The sequence below is a fragment of the Pipra filicauda genome, unplaced genomic scaffold (assembly GCF_003945595.2).
Source record: "Pipra filicauda isolate LSUMZ 115617 unplaced genomic scaffold, ASM394559v2 scaffold391_size691406_pilon, whole genome shotgun sequence".
NCBI classification, from domain to species: Eukaryota; Metazoa; Chordata; class Aves; order Passeriformes; family Pipridae; genus Pipra; species Pipra filicauda.
The window spans coordinates 64901-84754 of NW_024104522.1; positions in this window are offsets into that span (position 1 = coordinate 64901).

Genomic DNA, 19854 nt, shown 5'->3' on the forward strand with positions numbered 1-19854 from the left:
CTGCTCAGAGACCCCAGAGGCTGAGCCACAACACCTGAGAGCACACACAAAGGGACTCCTGAGGGATGCAGTTCCCCCAGCTACATCTGCCTACAGCTTCTTGGGGAGACTCTGTGGGCTCAAACAGCAGCAAAAGGCTCTGGGACTGCAGTCCCTGCTGCGAAGGTGCCTCTGCACCCAGCCTGCAGCAGAAGCAGTTGCACACCATCACTAACTGCACCTCAGTTTGCAGCAGATTCCCCTTTTCACATCATTCCCAATAACACCAGTAAGTTCCTCGTTGTTGCCCTGTGAAACCACTACCACCAGCACCAGTGGCTTGCAAAGTCAGGTGAAAGAGGGGATATTGTTTCAGTCCTCCACATTACTGAAATGTGAACAAGAGATGCAGATCACTTTTCTTCTGCAAGGAACAAAACCCAGTCTCCACGATCAAAAACCCTCTTTGGATTTCAGCTAATGGGTGACCTGGCTTCCTCAGATCTACAAAGGAGGATTTGTGATGGTTAGAAAAGCCCAGGTAAGAACATTTGGGAGAAAGAAAAACGATGAAAATTCAAACATCTGCCTTTACCTCCCCATCAAATTTTTGTGGGTAAAGGTAATCAGAAATTCTTACAAAAGAAAATGATGGTCACTAGAGGTCCCAGGACAGGGGCTTGGCAGATTTGTCCTGTTCCACAAATCCATTTCTGTGTGTCTCATGGTGTTCTGTGGACAGCTGAGAGCCTGCACAGACACTCAACACACCATTTGCCTGAGGCCTTCATGTCATGGCTGCTGTGTGAACTGGTCTCCAGACAGGTGAGGGTGCAGAGGTTAAACAGTTAGTTACACTACATAAAGTTTATATCCACTGTGCTTAGAGGAAGCTTTCCCTTGTTTTAAGTGTCTTTCTCTTTATGAAGAAGAGAAAGATGACTGCAGTCACACCCCAGCTTTAGAGCATTATCCTAGTTTAACGGCAGTAACACCCCAAATCCTTCCTCCTTTCCATCAGCCACCTGCAGTGCCCCTCTGCAGCAGGGAGGGACGTTCCTGGCACGCAAGGGACACTCAGCGACCGTCTGACTTCACACCCCCCCCTGCCCAACTGGTTTCTTTATACACTGATTCCAAACTAGGGTTTTCTTAAGCACAGCTTCTCTAATTCATAACATTAATTACATTATGGACTTTGAACATTTGGTTCAAAATATTATTATCTGGCATTGGAACATGATTTTATTTCCTGGTCCATCACAAGCAAAATTCTAAAAACATGATGAATGACACAAAGAAAACAGAACTTCCACAAGTTTTGTGAAAATAGGGATTTGGGGTAAGAGACTCCCTTCCTGCCCCCCAGGGGAAGGCAGGAAGCACTGGGCTGTGGTTCACCAGCGGGCAGCCACAGGCACAGTGCCCAGGCTGGTGGCAGCACGGGCTGACCTTGCCCCACCGAGGCTCAGGGAGGCCACAGGGAAGCTGCAGTTCCTATACTGCACTTGTACAAACCCACAAATCTGAAGCAAGTTCTGGTTCCTTAGTTCTGCTACTCATACAATAATTTGTTAGTGGTTTTTTTGTTGTTGTTGCTATGGAATGTCAGGACTAGATCACAATTTTCTTCCCTGTATTCACTGTTTGAAAATGCCTCACTTTTTCATGTTTTACCCCTAATGCAATGAACCTGTAGAACTGTAACTTGGGAAGGACTGAATGTCCCTTGCAGGGGGAACTGCGTTTCAAAACTGATCTTGTCTTTGTACCTTTGGAACAATTAACATCTCCCTCAAAATCTAAGGTCAGGTACCCCAGGATTTTCTGGCACACAGTGCAGTGCTGCAGGATGCAAGGTGCATTAGCTTCATCTCACACACTGACACAAAGCTGGACAGCAGAGAGGAAATAGCACAAACAACTTTCATCCTAGAAAACTCCACTTCCTCTCTTGTTCCCAAGAATATGCCCTCATGGCCTCCACTGGCTGGGAAGCACGGAGATCTCCCTCTATAACCCACCAGACCTCTGCACCTTTGCCGTGAAGGAACTGATGGAGCACCAGAGTAAAACGTGATGCTTTATCTACAGTCTCAGGCAGAAGGGATGAAGACCAGCCCTGGGCTAAGGGCTGTAAACCTGACAGCTGACAAGAGCAAAGGACAGCAGGGCTGTACGTTCTCACCTCTGCACTGTTAGTTCTGTTTCTAACGTGATCATGATCACAGTCAAACACACCCATCCTCTGAGCTCTGATCAACGGGAACCAAACTCTGCTGCTAAGCCAGAAAAGGCCAGGCAGCTCTCTCCTTTCCCTTTTTATTTCTAAGCACCTTTTCTGTTTTTCAACAGAGCATGAACAGAAATGAACAGAGCGACACACTTCATCTTGAGGTATTTGTAGCTCCGTCAAAGCAAGGGGTAACAGAAATTCACAGTCCTCCTGAGACTTCTAACCCAGTTTGAAGACCCCAGAGACACAGGGAAAGGGGATGGGTCAGATAAGTTTAGAATTTATTTCAATTATTTCCAGCCTTTTGCTCTGTGTCAATAATAATATACCTCCACCCAAGTATTGCAGTCAGAGAACTTCATCACAGCACTGTCATGTAAGTCAGTCCTGCTTGTTTCCTAAAAATATAGCACAGTTATTTCCTTTTTCTTTGCTCCCTTTCTTTAAATAGTTCTGAAGTATTTAGGGACAGATCTAAACTCAAACTCTGGAAAATGGGATATCACCATGATTTCTTTCTCCCCCACGCCAGGAAATGCTGTCTCTGCAGTGCCAGCTGGGTACATCCCAGGAGGACGACTCCCCAGGGTTCACTAGTGTGGTGACTTGTTCCCACCTGCCATCTTGTCCCTGTTTGCTCTAGGGCAGAAAGTGAGGAATTTTTCAGTCACTCACAAGAGAGTCCAATCTAATGTCAGGAGCAACCTCGACTCAGTCTGGACTGTCCCACTGACCCCTCTGGGCCATCTCCTCCATGGAAAGTGTTTCTCTTGCCAGTGGTGCCCCGTGCCAGGTCTGCCACAGGCGCATCCAAAGCAGTGGCTGTGCACTGGTCCAGGGGCTCCTCTGGGAAGAGACGTGAGGAAGCAAAGGACTGCGAGGCAGGAAATGGCCACTTGGCCCAACGAGCCTGGCCCTTTAAGTTTATCTCAAATGCACCTCCTTGCTTTGTCTTTGCATCGCAAATCTCCTTTCTCCTCATAAAAATGTCTAGCTGTCTCTTAAACCCATTCAAAGGATTTGCTTAAGTGCCCCAGCTTGGCATGACTGCAGTGTTTGGGCTGGCCTGAGTGACATCATGCTGCCAGAATCCCCTGTTTATTTTTCATGTTGCCTGAGATCCTGCCATGCTGGGCTGGGCTGTAGCAGATAAACAAGTCCTGTTCAGCCCACAGGAACCATCCATGGAAAACTCAGGGCTACCAGGAGTGGCAGTGCTGACTCAGCACCCCAAATACTTCCCATGAAGTAACACTGGACCCAGCCTCCTTGAAGCCCATGCTATGGAAGAGCCATCTCTGGGTGGACTTCTGAACTGGCTTCAGCCTGTGTTCAAGAACAGATGGAGTTTCTGCCACCCTCCCATCCAAACTTCTCTTTACTAAGCACACTGAGGCATCTCTAGTTCTCAGCTGGCAGGGAGCTGATTTTAAACTGAGTTACAGTTAAACAGTAAAGATTTAGTGACGATTAGCTGGCTTTTGTGCACATTATAACTTTTCTTAGGACAGACACCCTGTTCCCACCCTAAACAAGCACTGCCATTTGGGCCACATACCATGGTTCCTTCCTCCCTGGTGAGACACCAGCTTCCCCATCTGCTCCAACCCAGTGTAACTCTGCCTCCCACTGGGGTTCACAGGGGATCCTTTGCTTCCTTGTCCCTGTTCTTGGATTGGTGTGACTGCTGCTGCTGCACACACACTGCCCCAGAGGGGCAGGCTGTGCTGGTGCAGCCGATGCTGTGTTTGCACCATCAGTCCCACTCAGCTCTGTGACACATCTGTGCTCAGCAGCCCCCCGGTCCCCTGGGTGGGACTGTGCACCCGAGAGCACAGGGAACCGAAGCCACTGAGCTTGTCCTCAGACATTCCCAGCTGCCTTTCTGCGGCCTGGGGGAGCTCCCAGTCTGAAAATCATAATCAGGGAGAAAACTTCATCAGAGGATGTAGCACCTCCTCCATGTGCACCATTACACGTGTACCAAAGGTTATATGTAAAGTCTAAAGCTTAAGGTCACTGAAATAAACACTTCAACATCCACCCTTCAGGCTTTGGTTGCAGTTCATACTCTGGAACGTGCTGTGAGCAGCCAGCTCTGTTCTCTGTCAGCTGCCTGCGTGTTTGTCAGCTGAACTGCAAGGAGAAGGCAGGAATAAAAACCTCCAACCATCACCCTTCCATAACTTTGGTCTTAGGTTACAAAATAATCCTACCTGGCCTTGTAAATGTGGCCTCACTAAGGTAAAGTGACCACTGATATGAAAACTTATCTGGAATATTTGCATCTCTTTAGTTCTTTCCAGTTATTTTTAAGATTCTGTAAGTGGTTGGCACATGGAAAAATCCCTTTGCTCTTGATATAAATCCCATTCTCATAAACCTTTGAAAATGCTAGTATTCCAGTTTTGCAAATAAGAACAAACACTTAAAACATGTAGAAACAGAATCAGGTTTTTAATGAGCCTCTTTGCTCCTCTCTAATTATTTTTTGTAGTACTTTAAATGACAGGGTTCCTGATATAACCCTTCTGCAGTCACTAAAAGACTATTGCTATTTGATTTTTTGGTTTCATGTATTTTGAGCACTGATGTTGCTCTCCATGTACACGCATGTGCCAGTTTGGTTTTGTCTCCTGTTCCGTGCACGCATGCCTGATAAGAGAGGAGGCCAGATCCTGCTGTCTCTGGAAAGCCTAGTTCTAGCTCATTTAATTCCATCTATAATAAAACTTACTTTCCATTCTCCTATTTGACTCCTTCTACTGGGTAAGGCCCCTGTGTGTACTTAGTTCTGCTGACTTGGGCTGACTTCTTCATCCTCAGTCTGCGTGGAGAATATTCTGTGTTCAGAGAGATGTGTGTGATGCTGCAAAACACACCTCTTTGGTGAAGAGCAAGCCCCAGTTTGTGAAAGTCTGGGTGAGTGTCTGCCACAGCCTCAAGCTATTTCCCAGAAACTGCCTTTCATTTCACCCTGCATTTGGATTCCACGTGCACCTCGCCCTGCCCCTTCCTCAGCCTGGCAAACAGCTCAGATTCCCTCAGGAGTTCCATATCCACTGGTGCTGTACCAAGGGAAGTCCAAACCCACCGAACTGTGGAAGGGGGATAGGAAGGCCCTCAGAGAGACCAGCCCCGCAGAGCTGCTGTCCTGAGTCCCTCTGCACCTCCCCGGGCCGGAGCAGCCGGAGCCTCCCTGCACGTTCCCACAGCTGGAGCTGCAGCTGGTGCCACCCGGGTGTGTCACTGCTCCGGGGCAGCTGAGCCCACGGGGCAGCTGAGCCCACGGGGCAGCTGAGCCCACGGGGCAGCTGAGCCCACGGGCACTGACCAGGGCATGGACACCCCCTGAGCCCGCCGGGCTCACACAGGGAACAGCCACACAAACCCACCAGGGACAACCGAGGGCCCACACACGGCTGTGCTGGAGCACTGCTGCTCTGTTCCCACACGGCCACTTGTGCCTTCTTCCTCTGTGTCGAAGGATTTTTAAGCAGAAATCTGATCTGCACATTTGGGTTCAAAATGGGCCAAGTTCCTGCTTTAGTGCTGCACGTGTTTGGTATCCACATGGGCATGGGAAGGAGGCTGCCTTCCACAGCAGGGATCTGGATGCCTCTAGTGGATTTAAACATCTTGCCCTCTGTCATGGAGAACTGACTGTGGCTTCACATCTTGCACAACCCAACTGCAATGGGCTCAAAGCAAGGAGGAGCCTGGGAGAAGGGAACAGCCTTCCTAGAAGAGCTGGGAAATAAGAGCCTGTGCCTGTGCCTGGTTGGTCCATGCTTTTTTCCACAGACATGGCAGATAAATCACTGCCCTCCCTCTGTCCCCAGGGCAGGTGTGCACAGAGCAGCTGCTCTCTGGGCTCCCTTGTCCTGTAATGGCACATGTACTTTCTACCTACATCCTGTCACAGCTGCTGTGAAATAAATCTCTTAACCCACTGGAAGGTGGATTCCCCCATCATTTCATGGGGAGAGGATGGGAGGAAACAGCCAGAAATGTGCAGAACAATATTCAAAGTCACAGTCCTGTCTTGCCATCCAGATGTTTCTAGAGACACCAAACCACTGCATACCAAACCCAGGGCTTCTCATTCCCACCAGACAGGCATTGCATGAGGAAAGGGTATGTGCTCTGTTTAACCTCATTTATTCCTTAGCAACCAAAAGCTCCCTGTATTTTCCCATCTTGGGGGCTTATGTGCGGATCCCCACTCAGTGACATTCTCCCACCATGAATGATTAAGGAATCTGAATCTTTAAAAATTGCCAGATCCCATTTCTGTTCCTAAATACAGCCCTATAGAGAGAGATAAGCCTGGGAGGCCAAGGGATTTTAGCTAATGATCCCTTTTTATGGGGCCAAGAAGCAGTGCCATGAAAAGGAGGTCTGGGGCCATTTCTCCCCTCTGTGCCTGTGCTTTGCAGAGATTTCTGCAAACATGTTTTGTGTTTTACCTGCCTGTGCTGCTCACTGGGGAGGAAGCCAGGTTCTTGCCCTGGGGTGTATGGAACACCCATGTGTCAGGCCTTGGAAGACAGTTCAGCACTGGCCAGTGCTAATGGGAAGAGAGGATTAACATCTTCATCCCTGGTGCAGCTGTGCCAGCAGCAAAGCCAAGGGGTGGGTAACTACCCCAAGGTGGAATGAAATACAAGAGCAGCTTGAACAGGCTCCTCCTGAGAGAGCTGCCCATGGCCTTGTCGTCCCATTTTGGGAATGAGTGGGATTTTTCATTCATTAGTAACATACCTTTATCTAAATGAGGTCAAGTGAGAAGGGGTAACTTTAGCAAGATCTGTGCTGTGCAGGACTTGCCTTGCCTAAAAGAGCTCTTGAGGACAGGTTTGTTTGTGTGCTTTGCTTCATCTACCTGTGACATTTTCCTGTCTGCACAGGGCTGAATGTACCTATTTAAATTTATGCTCAGGACGAACTCAATGGTCAGCCCACTATAAATAAGGTAGATAAGTTTCACTCTCTCATTACTTGTATTTTCCTGTGGGAGGGGGTGGGATTACAAACCAAGGAGCAGGAGAAAACCATCACGGAACACGGAATGTCAGCAGTGCTGCTTGACCTGAGAGCCTGCAGGCTCAAGGAAAGGGGAGCGTAACCAGCAGAGCCAGCAGCTGGAACTCAACTGCCCCAGCAGGAACTGGGAACAAATGAACAGACTAACCAAAATACACCTTCCCCTGATCTCTCTGAATCAACACCATGCTGTTTACAGTAGTGTATAATAATATTGAATCAAGATTTGCATGGGACAATTTCTATTCCACAGCACAACATAACTTTCCAACAACTTTTTTTTTTCAGTGATGCAAAAACATTTACTTTCATGATAATGAAAATAAAGTCAGTAAAATCCCTTTGTCCTGTTGTTTCAATCAGATAAACCATATCTACCAACTGTTAGAGGGGATTAACTTGGGTTGACATTTTTGTAATGTACTATGAGAAAAGCCCTGGGGCCAAAACATTTACAGGCCAGGTTTTAGTGTATGTTGATCTAATAGTTTCACTGAAGAAAATGTCTTTAGACCTGGCAGGTGTGTATTGGTTTTCATTACTTCAAGTGTCTACTAGTAAAGTTTTAATTAACAGGGTTGTACACAAAATATTTCCAGTGATGCAAGAGTGAGGAAGTTGGGAGCAGAACTCCTGGGTTCTCCCTCCAGTTGCTGAGCAGGTCATGGCAGACAGGACTGCAGCAGCCTTGCCAGACTATCCTATGGCTCTCAGAGTGGGGGGACAAGATCTGCTCTGATACCCAAGTGCTCCTCTGATGTATTATTTGCAAGACCCCAGTGCTGCCCTCAGGTACTGCAGAAACTGTCCCTGCTGGGGGCTAAAGGGACTGACAGGAGCAAGGGGATGGACAGACCTGGCTGAAGTCTCCCAGCAAGTCTGGGACAGAAGCAGGGACAGGCCCAAGACCTGTGACCTGACCATCCTGAGCTGGCCACTCGCCTCTCTCCATTCCACTTGGGAAGATGCCCACTTTTGAGGACTGTGGAAGAACAGGGAACAAGCTTAGCAAGCTGCCTGCCCTCTGCAAACAAGAGGAGAAAACGCAGCATTTGCTTTGCCTCTTATCAGAGACGTTAGGCCACAGGAGATAAGGTCATTAGCAAAAACTTAATGCTGGTGCTCCAGTCAGACAGCAGAGCACACAGAGCACCTATCTTATCAGCTCTTTTATGAAGTCTCCCTCAATGTTATTATAATTGACTGATAATATTACATACAAATTTGATAGCATTTTATTTTTCCTGGACAGGTTCTTTTCACTTGCCCTTTTCTTAACAGGTTGTCTTTTCTCCTCCCCCAGTAAGTGGATTTGCCCTCTGAAGTCCTCAGTCTGGCTGCTCCGTTTTGTCTCCTTTAGATCCCCCTTTATCCCAGTTTCAGGTTGTTGTGATTGCATTTTTTTTACAATCCTTTGCCTTCTCTTGTCTCTCTTTCAACACAGATGCTGGTCTAGGGGATAGGTTTTTAACAGTGACAGAAGTAAATGGGATGATTTGCACTTCATCCAAAACTCCATTCTATGTCTGATAAGCACTTATTTATCATAGATAATAGTCCTTTTGTGTACTTGGGGAAGAGCAATGTCATGATTCAGCTGTGCATCCATGGGATGATTCCCGAGGACAGAAGGGTGTGCTCTGCTCTGCAGTACAGGGTCACACAGAGCTCTCCTTTCCTTGCCACTTCTGTGTGCAGTGAGAAGGAGCTGGCAGAGAGCAGGGCCTGGAGCCCAGGGCTGTGCAAACCCAGACACTTGGCAGCCTGGCCATGATCTCTGTCCAGAGATCCACTGGTCATGTGCATATGGAATAGCCCCCAAATTCCTTCTTCCTCATCAGCATCTCTGTTACTGAACGTCCCTGGATGCCCATCCCAGCTCAGAGCTGTGCTGTTTGCTCCCTGGGGCACTGCAATATGATTCCTCCACACAAGGTGCCCTATGTAAGAAAAATCCACCATCACACTGCACTTTGTCCTTCTGCAGTACCCTGAATGTTAAGTAAAAGTTTGCTTTTATTAAATTACATAAAATTGAAAGGATCAGCGAGCATCAAAGAGCTCCCTGGTGACTTGCTTGTAAAGGCAAGCTCCTTGAACAGTCCCTGCTGTAGGCTCATTTTTTTTGACATTTAGGTTCATAACTTTGAGAATGTAAAAGCACCTACATGCAGACAAAAATTAGGCTCTAAATTATGAAGTGCTGATCCTATACCACTACAATTAGTGAGAGATTAGTCACAAGTTTCAGAGGGCACAGGGTCAGGCTCTACCAGGAAAACACAGTCACCCTGGATTTATTGTGCACATTTCCATGGGACAGCCTTTGAGGTGCAGCAAAGGCCTCACCATGGCCAACTGAAAGGCTGAGTGCAACCCCCCTTCAGAACCATCTGGATTCTCCTTATTGTGCCCTGCACAGTCAAGCTGAAAATTTGGGTTGTTACCATGCAGATTATAACTAATTTCATACATATGATTTTGAAAGAGATCACTTTACAGGGCCTTTGCACAGGGATTACTTGCAATCCTCCTTGAGGGGTGATCTCAAAAGTTTTTTTCTGAGTATGACAGATTAATTTTTCTTTTGGCCATTTGTGATGATTAAAGCAGAGATCTTGACAGGTCCTCCTACAAAGGGTCAAGTCCTGCTCCTGGAAAGCTGGGAGTTGGCATCTGGTAGTCTGAAACTGGGAGAGGCATTTTAAAATCCAAACACTTGGCCATGGCATTAATTCAGCCTGTCTGGATGGGACCACGTTTGTCTGCTCGTGTGGTTCTCATATGCTCATATTCTCATATTCTCAGCTTTCCAGGAGTTGTCCTTCCTAGAATAACATAAATCTCTGAGTGATGCTGTTTGGCTGCCCCAGGAGCACCTCATGGAGCGGGGCATGTTTTCTGAAATAGTTTCTAATTCCCTGCCTTGCACGGTGTCTAATGCCCTGTGCCCCTGCCTGGCAGAGCCTCTGCCCCGGGGCCTGGGGAGAGGCTGGGCTGTGGTGCTCCCTGGGGAATGAACAGCTGGCACAGCGCTGGGTTCTCCTCCAGTTCCATCAGTCTGTGCTCTCTGCTGCCTTCCTGCGATGCCCAGACACACCACAGGGCACGTGTGAGCCCTGCACTGGGGCAAACTGAGCAGTAACTGAAAAACACACAGCAAGAGTTTTTTTCCAGGTCAACTGACTTTCTCCTTTACAAACCAGAAAGGGCCGGGCCCTGCAGGGCAGAGCTGGGCTGTTGTGCTGCACTGGCTGCAGTGCCCAGCTCCTGCTCTCTGCACTCCAGCCCGCTTCCTCCTTCGTGCCAGAAAAGCCAGGCAGCCCTCAAAGGCTTGACTTTGTCAGTGGATGTGGTTTCTCCATAAATGCTGGCTTGCTCTGGGATGCTGTAACACTGAATCATTCTGGCTGTGTTTCATATGAAGGGCTCATTTATGAATGACTTCTAAAGAGAGTGTAAATGCTTAAACCCATGCATTTTATACCTATAAATAGGGTATATTATGAATGGGTATGACCAGATGAGAGGAAGTTGCCACATAATGGTTTGGAGGACCTCTTGAACACTACTGCAATCACTAACGATCAACTGCCCTATTTTTGTCATTTAGTAACAACTTACTTTGCATGTATAAGTGGAAAATACAAAATATAACTGGATTTTCTTTCAGGTGATAATATTGCAGACTGAGGAATCCTCTATTCTAACTTGCTGGATCCCCTCTAAGACCCCAAGACACAAAAGTAGGAACAGCAGCTGTGACCTGTTTCCTTCTCACAGCCCAAATCACAACCATGAAGCAAATGAAGTCCGACACACCAAGCAGTTTGGGGGCCTTTTCAGACTGTCAAGGATCCAGGTAACCTGGAACACGGACGTCAAAACCAACCTACTAACACTTACAGACAGGTCTGAGACAATCACACATTTCCTGGTTTGAAAGTGTAAGAAGACTGTGAAGGGGACATGTGAAGGGAAATGCATGTCCAGCAGCTGTCATAAATATTTATTTACCTGATAGTGACGCAACCACAGTTTCTTAACACAAACTGAACTACAGATCTCTTTTCCCTGGACAAAACGGTGGCAGAGGGAAACAGAGTGGCAGAGTGTGGTGGAAGAAGGACCTGGCAGTGGTGGGCGTGGGGCATGGCCAGCCCAGCTGCCCTCTGTGGGGCAGAGGAGCCGGGAGTCCTGCTGTGAAAATGCACCCACACGAGCCCTGTGAGCCCCTGGTATTTTGGGCTCCAGTGAAAGCAGAATTGCTTTGACTCAGCTGCAGAAGCACTTAGGATCGTGTGGGAGTCCCCCAGAACACACAACAAATCATGGAGTAACAAAGGGAATTAAAAGGTGGTAATATGATACATGGTCTAAGAACATGGATTAAATACTGAATTAAGCCCCACTCCCCATTCAGCCCACAGCCAGTCCCTTTGGTGTAAAATGGCACCAGGGCCAAATTCTGCTCCTGCTTTACTGGGAATGAGGGGGAATTGCTGTGGAGTTCTGTCAGAACACGCCTGAGATGGCGAGAGGAGCCTGGAGCCAGGGCAGCAGTGGTCAGGGCATGCCCAGGAGGGATGGGCTGCACGGGGCTCCTGACACAGTTGTCAGTGTGGGCAGACAGGCCCTAATTGGTCTGATCTGATGACTTTTTCCAAAAGCTTTGAACCTTGCCCAGGATGCCTCGGGCCTGGCTGCAGGAGCCCTGCTCTGGTGGGGAATTAGCACAGTGGCTGGGCTGACCCCCCCAGCAGTGTTCTTATCCAAGGGCAGCGTGGGTGATGAACGACTGACAGGTGGGATCAGCTGATGGAATGGCTGGGATGGGGCACATGCACGGCGATATTGCCACACCATAATGTCTTCTGCAGTGGGCAAAGGATAAAGCTTGTAAAACATTTGTTTTAAGTCTTAAAATATCAAATTCCTCATAACCATGGGCTTCCTAAAACTGGCCCTGGTAATTACAAGTGTTGAGCCATGAATAATTTCACGCTAGGAGTCGCATTAATTTTAACCTCCTCTCGCCTCCTCCAGACATTGTGAAAGCACATTACCAGTGAGGACAAGTTTATGATCTTATCCAGGACAACTGGTGCAATAATATGAAATGAAAACCAAGACAAAAATGTCATTGTCTGCGAACTCTGTACAAAGGGATCCTGCAGAAAGCTCCCTTCACAGCCTGAGACCAGGAGTGCTCCAAAGGTGCGGGCAAGATTTATGGAGCTTTTCCAAGCACACGGCTCAGACCCTGCCAGATCTGACTGTCGGCAGCCTGGTGTCTAGGGATTGTTTCAAGGAACAGGGAGGAGTTCTGACATCACTGTCCCTATGATGGTTTGCATTTAAAATCTTCAACCGTGCTTTTGCAGACACCCACTGACACCTTGGACCAGATGGATCCAGATGTAGCATGCTTGGTCCCAAAAGAGTCACCCTGCAGTCTGGGGGATTAAAGTTTATAATCTTACTGTCATGAAGTTCAAGGCAGTGGCATAAGGATCTATTTGGCAAGCTCTCCCTGCTTAACACATGTTTCTGTCTGATCACATTTACAACAGCAACCCCTTAGTTTCTCAACTCACTCAGAAGTTACACCTCAGTCAGAGAGGAAACAGGCAAGTCTGGCTGGAGGAAAGATCAGAGATTTCTATCTTGGGCAGGGCACCCCACAGCGTGTTTGCCATTCAGGCTGTGTCAGGGCTGCACTGTCAACACCGTTCTCAAGAAGGATGTATAATACAGATGTTAAACACCAATTATCCCACTAAAGATCAGGTAAAGTTAAATAATGGCAAGGGTGTGATGCTTAACGTAGAACAAATGAGGGCTGATATCCTCTCCTGAGTTGCCAGGTGCCCCCGTGGGAGCTCTCCTCCCCCTGTCCTCCCCCGGGCTGCCCGTGCTGTCACAGCAGTGCCGGAGCGAAGGCAGAGCTGTCCCGACAGAGCGTTGGGAAGCCCTGGGGTTTGCACAACCCCCGTGCTCACTGCTGACACTGTCCTTCTCAGCTGCTTCTCAGTCCCTTTAGACTGAGCTAAATACCTTGAGCTAAATCGGTAGGCAGTCCTGGTTTATAGCAAGACATGACAATTCACAAGTCATTAAAGTTCTCAGGCTGCACAAGGTAGAATTTAATATTCATGTCTCATCTGTGATCCCGAAAAAGAAAATCTTTGGGCATATTTATGATTGTACCCTGTTTGTCCTTTATAACAGTATAACAGTACCAAAGACAGCTGTAAGTTATTTTCGTGGAATTTCTCATGCTTCTTTTTTACCCTTTAAGAAAAATGTACCAGTGTCACTACTACTAGGGTGAAATTTTCCCCTGGAAATCAAAGCACAACGAACACTCTTTATCAGTTTCCCTGTTCTCTTCAGAAACCTGTGGTAGCAGATGTCTTAAACTCTCTCGTGGGTGAAGGGGAAAGGTTGGATTACTGAAAAAACAAGGCAAGCTTCAGAGTGTGGAGGAGGCATTAGGAACTGCTTAGGATCTCAAACCTGCAACACCTTGAACCCATCACCAGCCAGAACTGTGATGGATGGGAGAGGATAAAGGGCAGTCTAGCTGACCCATGATGCCTTCCAGTGCCCTCCAAGAAACAAGAAGAAAAGAGATTCTTATCACTCTGTGAAAGAACAGAGGAGAAAATTATCATTAAAATGCCTTCCTAATAAAACTAACAAACAGGAGCTTTTTTTTCTTTCAAACTCCATTCTCTTATCCCTTCCCTACAAGCTTCAAGATGGCCATGACTTGAAGAATTTTAGTCTTTGAGTGAACCTTTCCTAAGTAGAGGTCACATCCTTTTGCCTAGACTTTACATTTGTTAGACCGTCTTCTTGGAATACCTCAAGAAGATAAATAATTTGGGGTATATCTTTACAGTCATTAGTCCATAGAATCTCTATGTAGAATTATGGTAATGCACCGAATGAATATAAGTAATAAAATCACTGTATTTGTGAATCTGAATTCACATCCCACGTCACCTGCCAGAGAATCCCTGATGAAACATTAATGAATCACTTTGTTTCTCTGTTTGCTTTAGGTCTGGGAATTTTGCTATCTCCTGGTAAAGAGCTCTAGGATGACGTCAGGTAGTGCAGAAGTTCGGTGAGTTATGGACTGGAGGCAATTACAGCCCTTGTAGTGAGGAATTTGTAGTACAAAGCTGGCCATTGGAAGTTAATGCCCTATGACTGCTTTCCCCCATGGATATTTGCAGCCTGGCATGCACAGCTCACTGAAAATCTGACTGGCTCCTCGTGCTCCAAGTGCCTCCCAGGCTCTCTCCTGCTCCCAGCTCTGAGGGAAGAAGAGAGTATCTGTCTCTCTTCTCTGTTCTCAGTGCCCACCCTTGTCACCCTCTCTCTCCCTCTCTGCTCCCAGGGCACTGTCCCTCCCAGTTTCCACAGGCAGTCTTTGCACTGAGCACAAACAAGTTCAAAAGCCAAAGAACAGGAATTGCTGTGGAGATGCAGGTGTGTTATAAGCTGTTATCTGTGGTTCCCTAACATCTGGTGCCCTGTGATGCAAGATCTTATGAAGTCTTTTGGCTCAAATTCCCCCTGTGCAACAGGTTGCTGGTAAGGCAGTCTCCACAATTCCATCAAAAACAGGCTCTAAGAACTGAACTCCAGACCCAAGAAATTCACCATCAGGCTATCCTAGTGTTTGATCATATATTAAGCCCTTCAAAACATTTGGGTTTTATATTCTTTAAAACCAACTTTCACCTCAATATTGGTTTTAGGTTGTGGGCATCACACTAATCCCCAGACACCTTTGGAATTTGTTCTGTGAGACAACGACTCCAACCAAGGTGTCTGGGTGGAAGAAACCAGGACAGATACATTAACTCATAACAAAGGAAATCCCCACTGTTCCATGGCTGAGCTACCATTTGCAAAAGTATCTTCAAACTTGTCATAAAAGCAACAGAGGCTCTTCCTTAGCCATCTCCACCATCAGGCTGTTCAGGCTTTCTCTTGAGACACACTCAAGAGTATTGCCTGAAACAGATCCTACCCTGGGGGAAAATCAGAGCTCAATCCCACTAATTCTACAGGAAAAAAGGCACAAAGCCACCTTTGCTAAATATACTCATATCAGTAACTCCGTGGGACCTGCTCTCAGCTTCTGCCTCAGATGTGACATGCAACTCTGACCCAGCCAACTCCCACTTCTACTGACTGAAAAGCTCTTCCCCCTCATCCTGTTAATCCTTCCACCTCATTTTTGCACTCTTCAAACCAAGGTTCAAGGTGTACTTTCAAAGCAAAATACCAATCTTGCTACACAACTGCTCCCTGACAGCACAGTCCTGTGCCCCAGCAGCAAAGCCATGTCTGTGCCTCCCAGCAGCCAAAGAGATTCCCAGAGCTCATGGGAACCCTCAGGAGTCAGATGTCCCCAAAAGTGGCATGATGTGCCAATGAGCCTTTGCATCACATCTTCCTGCTGGTCACAGGGGCTGTCAGGATGAGGCTGCACAGCTGAGTGGGGCTCAGGTGTTCAGCACCCACCTACAGGGCACCTGGCAGGGTTGGACGTTCTCAATAACTGGATCAAGAAACGGCCTGTGGAAATGAATCTGCTGCAGCCCAACAACCCACCCACACGCCCTCAGCAGACAGCTGGGGGCTAAACTGCCTTTTTCACTGCTCCCTGAGAGCTGCATGTGGGATCTGGACCAGGAAGGCTTGGAAACTTTGCTTTGTTTTGTTTTTTTTTTAAAGTTAATACCAGGATTCTGGGTATTTTGGGGAGTCACATATATTGGTGATTCTTTTCTGCATCCTTTGGCACCAGTATTGTCGTAAGGCCAGGAACTGCTGAACAGCCAGTGCTGAAACTGTGTCAGGCAGTGGGGATGTTAACACAGGCACCGTGTCTTTCTTTTGGCTGTGGAGCTGGTGATGTTTCCCAAACACTGCTGTAAGGTGCTGTCCCACACTTTGCCTACCATGGGACATTGCACTAGAACCAAGGAACTGGTTTGGGATGTGAAAAACAATTCAGGTCACACAGACATGCTGGCAAAAGACTTTTCAGTGTAGCCAAACTGTCAGAAAAAGGGTCTTTGGCCTCTGTGCTGTGCATCATCCAGCGCCTTGGCCTGGGCACGACAGCCCCTCCACCTGGGAGAGCTGGGATGTTGAGTGCCTGACTCACTGAACTGCCCCAAATCACTTGTAAATCTTGGCTCTTCTCCAGAGCCATGATCACTGAAGGGACAGGAGTAGTTTGTAACCTTTCTCCATTAAGGGTTTATTCCCAAGCCTGTTGGTTCCCATCTCACAATGACATAGCTTGGATCCCCCAAACATTCCAGTAATTCCTCCCTTTTGAGCAGGCAGACGAGGCCTTCCTTGGCAAGCAGGCTCCCGCATTCCTGGACTCACTTCCCAAGCTGCCTTGCCCACTCCTCAGGAATGGCTCCCCGCAGGGACTTATTTCCTTAAGGATGAGAGGTTTTCATACCCTGGCAAGTGTCCCACTTGCTGTCATCACATGTATCCCATGCAAAGAGGGAGCAGAGAGGCGCAGGTTCCTCTCGGCTGTTCGCAGTGCCCGGACACCTCAGCATGACAGGCAGGTGCCTGCAGGGTGTGCGGTCCCTGCCTCCAACCTGGGACACTCCTGGAGGGCTGCTGGGGGCCCTGGGGAGCTCTGCCTGAGCCTTTCAGATGGGACAGGTTAAACTCTGTGGTGTGCCGGGAGATGCTCCAGGTTTATGGCAGAGACCAACTCCCAGCAGTTCCTGGCACTGAGAAAGCCGAGGCAGTCACACACAGGAACTGCTGCTGCAGAGGACAGCACAGTCTGAGCATCTTTCTAGCTCACACTCAGGTAGAGTGCCTGAACATTCAGCTCCTCTCCAGAACAGTAACCAAGATTTACCTGGGCTGAATTCACCAAGCTGTGTGTCATGTTGCCTTCTCCCTTAGTGCCCAGATGTGCAGTGCAGAGCAGCAGCCCTTGCACCTCCCCCTGAGTGCCCAGCACTGCACTGCAGCCTGCACACTCAGGCAGCCCCTCTCCTCTCCCCAGAGAGCTGAGACCTGTAAAATACCCTCCTGTTGTGGCTCTAGCCATCACTCTCTTAATGAGCCAGAGGCAGCCTGCAAGCAACAGGATTTTTTTCCAGGCATTTTTTCCAGCACAGATGCACAAAGGTGGATACAAGCTCACCATGAGCTGCTGGGCTGGTTATCACAGATCACCAGCTGATGGGCTGCACAGTTTCATTTCTGCCTCCAAATGCTCTTAGCTACCTGTTTTTTCATTTGCTGTCCACCGCTGGGCTCCCAGGGCTGCTGCTAGCACTTAAACATATTTCCGTATGAATTCTAGTTATTTAGAAAAGAAACAAACTCGCTTCCTAGTGCTGAGAGGACTGGCATTAAAGTGATGGGGGCTCGGCTTAACTCCTGTTCTACCAAGCTACAGAAATATTTCTGCCTGCTCCACACGGGGTGCCCGTGCGTGTTCAAGCAGCTACAGCTCGGCAGCCCCTGGCACGGCCGCGCTTCGTCCCCATGCCCGCTCCATGCCCGCTCCACGCCCGTCCATCCCCGCCGTGGCCGTGGCGCAGCGCACGGGGACACCTCGCGGCGAGCGCTGTGACTACACGGGGTGTCAGATGCCCCCGGCCCCAGAGCCGCCGGCCAAGCCCCGCGCGGGCAGTGCCGGCCCCGCTCTATGTCCCGCTCCGTGCCCCGCTCCGTGCCCAGCTCAGAGGCAAAGCCGCTGCTCCGTGCCGGGGGCAGCGGGTGTGCGCGTCCCGCGGGGCCCGGAGCCCAGCCCGGCCCAGCGAACCGGGCAGAGCCGAGGGCAGGGAGATGCTCGGCCCGCTGGCCAAAGCAGGGGCTGTAGGGCCGCTGTTCAAGCAGCTGCCTGTGCTGTAGGAGAGCAGAGCACGGGTGCCCTTCTGTCAGCCTTCTGTTCTATGCAGAGAGGGTGTAAAAGTGGTTCCACACACACTGAGAACAGAGATGACACAGGACACTGCACCACAGCTGAGGAGTTCTCCTGTGGAGAAGAGGCCACACAGATTTGTACTTTGTCAGTAAACATCTGACCAGAACCTCCTCGACCCTGCAATTCCTTTCCCTGAAGGGTGAGGTGATCACCCACGATGGGGAGAACCCCCCTGCTGCCCACCCTGCACACAGCAGCCCTGTCCCTGTGTCCCTGTGTCCCTGTGTCCCTGTGTCCCTGTGTCCCTGTGACAATGACATGCTGGGAGCTGAGACTTGTGAGACTGAGGCCCTGCTGGTAGCTTGCTCTACGTGGGAGCTTTGGTTTCCTTGACTTGAAAACACGGTACTACCATATGACCTGCAAGGGTGTCATTATCATAGCAGAGATCTTGGAGGTCCCTGGAAGAGAACTTCTGGAGAAATGCAACCTATTAAAAATGCAGTTTTCTCTTTGCCAATTCTATTCTGCTTCGAGGAAAGGCGCTTTTGCAATGACAGCTGGGATGAGCTGGTTTTGACAAGTCAGAGTATGCAGGTTTTGATGGAAGATTTAAGTGAAACACGACTGAAAGACTACATGGTGTACAGTGCTTTTGCCTTCTGTGCCCAAGCGCTTCACCTTCCCTTGAAACAATCAAGGCAATGGGCACTGAGGTGACAAGAGTCCATACTTGATTTCAGCAAGGTACCAGCAAGTCCAGAAAAGCACATTTGCTCAAACAAGTTCTCCAGTGTATTCTCTCACTGGGCTTCTTGCTGGACAGCCTGGAACTGAGCCAGCCATGTCCTGGTGGATAATCTCAGCTCTTGCAACTTGCTCTAGTTTTCAGGTAGTGAACTTATTACAAGGCAGATTCTCACACCTACTTGCCACTTTCTAGAATGGATTTTTTAGCTGCTAAAAATTCTTCTGCTTTTAATTTTACACTGAGGGTGGGATTTTCCTCCAAGGGTGACTCCCACACATACCTCCACGGGAGCTGCACAAAGCTGTCCAGGGCCAGCTGGAAGGCCCTCGTTCCCTGCTCCAAGTGTAGGTCTTTGTCACAGCCAAGAGCCTAGTTCCAATATGCCACTTATAACACAAAATTGTGCCTGATAATTCCAGGGCTTGAAGCAAAGCCAAGCTCTTGGGAGCAGCCAGGCAAATAGCAACAAACTGGTTTTGAAGGGGACAAGGGTTTGGGTTTGGGAATGTCTTTCTTGGAACTTATCTGACTCACCAGTCCAGGGACCAAAACACACCTAAAGACAAGACCCAGCAATGCAAACGTGACTCAGTGGCTGTCCCATGGTCTGTGTGGATTGTCCCTGCAGTGCTTTGGGGAACGTGCCCAGCGTGGGGGCTCGGGCGGGCTCTGCCTCATGGAGCAGGGCAAGGGAGCTGGAGGAGAGGCTGGGAGCACTGCCCCATCCCAGTGTGCTGGGACACCCGCCCTGGACACAGCAGTTGGTCACAGGGCTCTGCTGGGACACCCACCCTGGACACAGCAGTTGGTCACAGGGCTCTGCTGCCAAGCGCTGGCGTGCACTGCAGCCTGCTCACGTGCATGGGGAAAGCATCAGGAGGCTTCTCCTGATTTTAT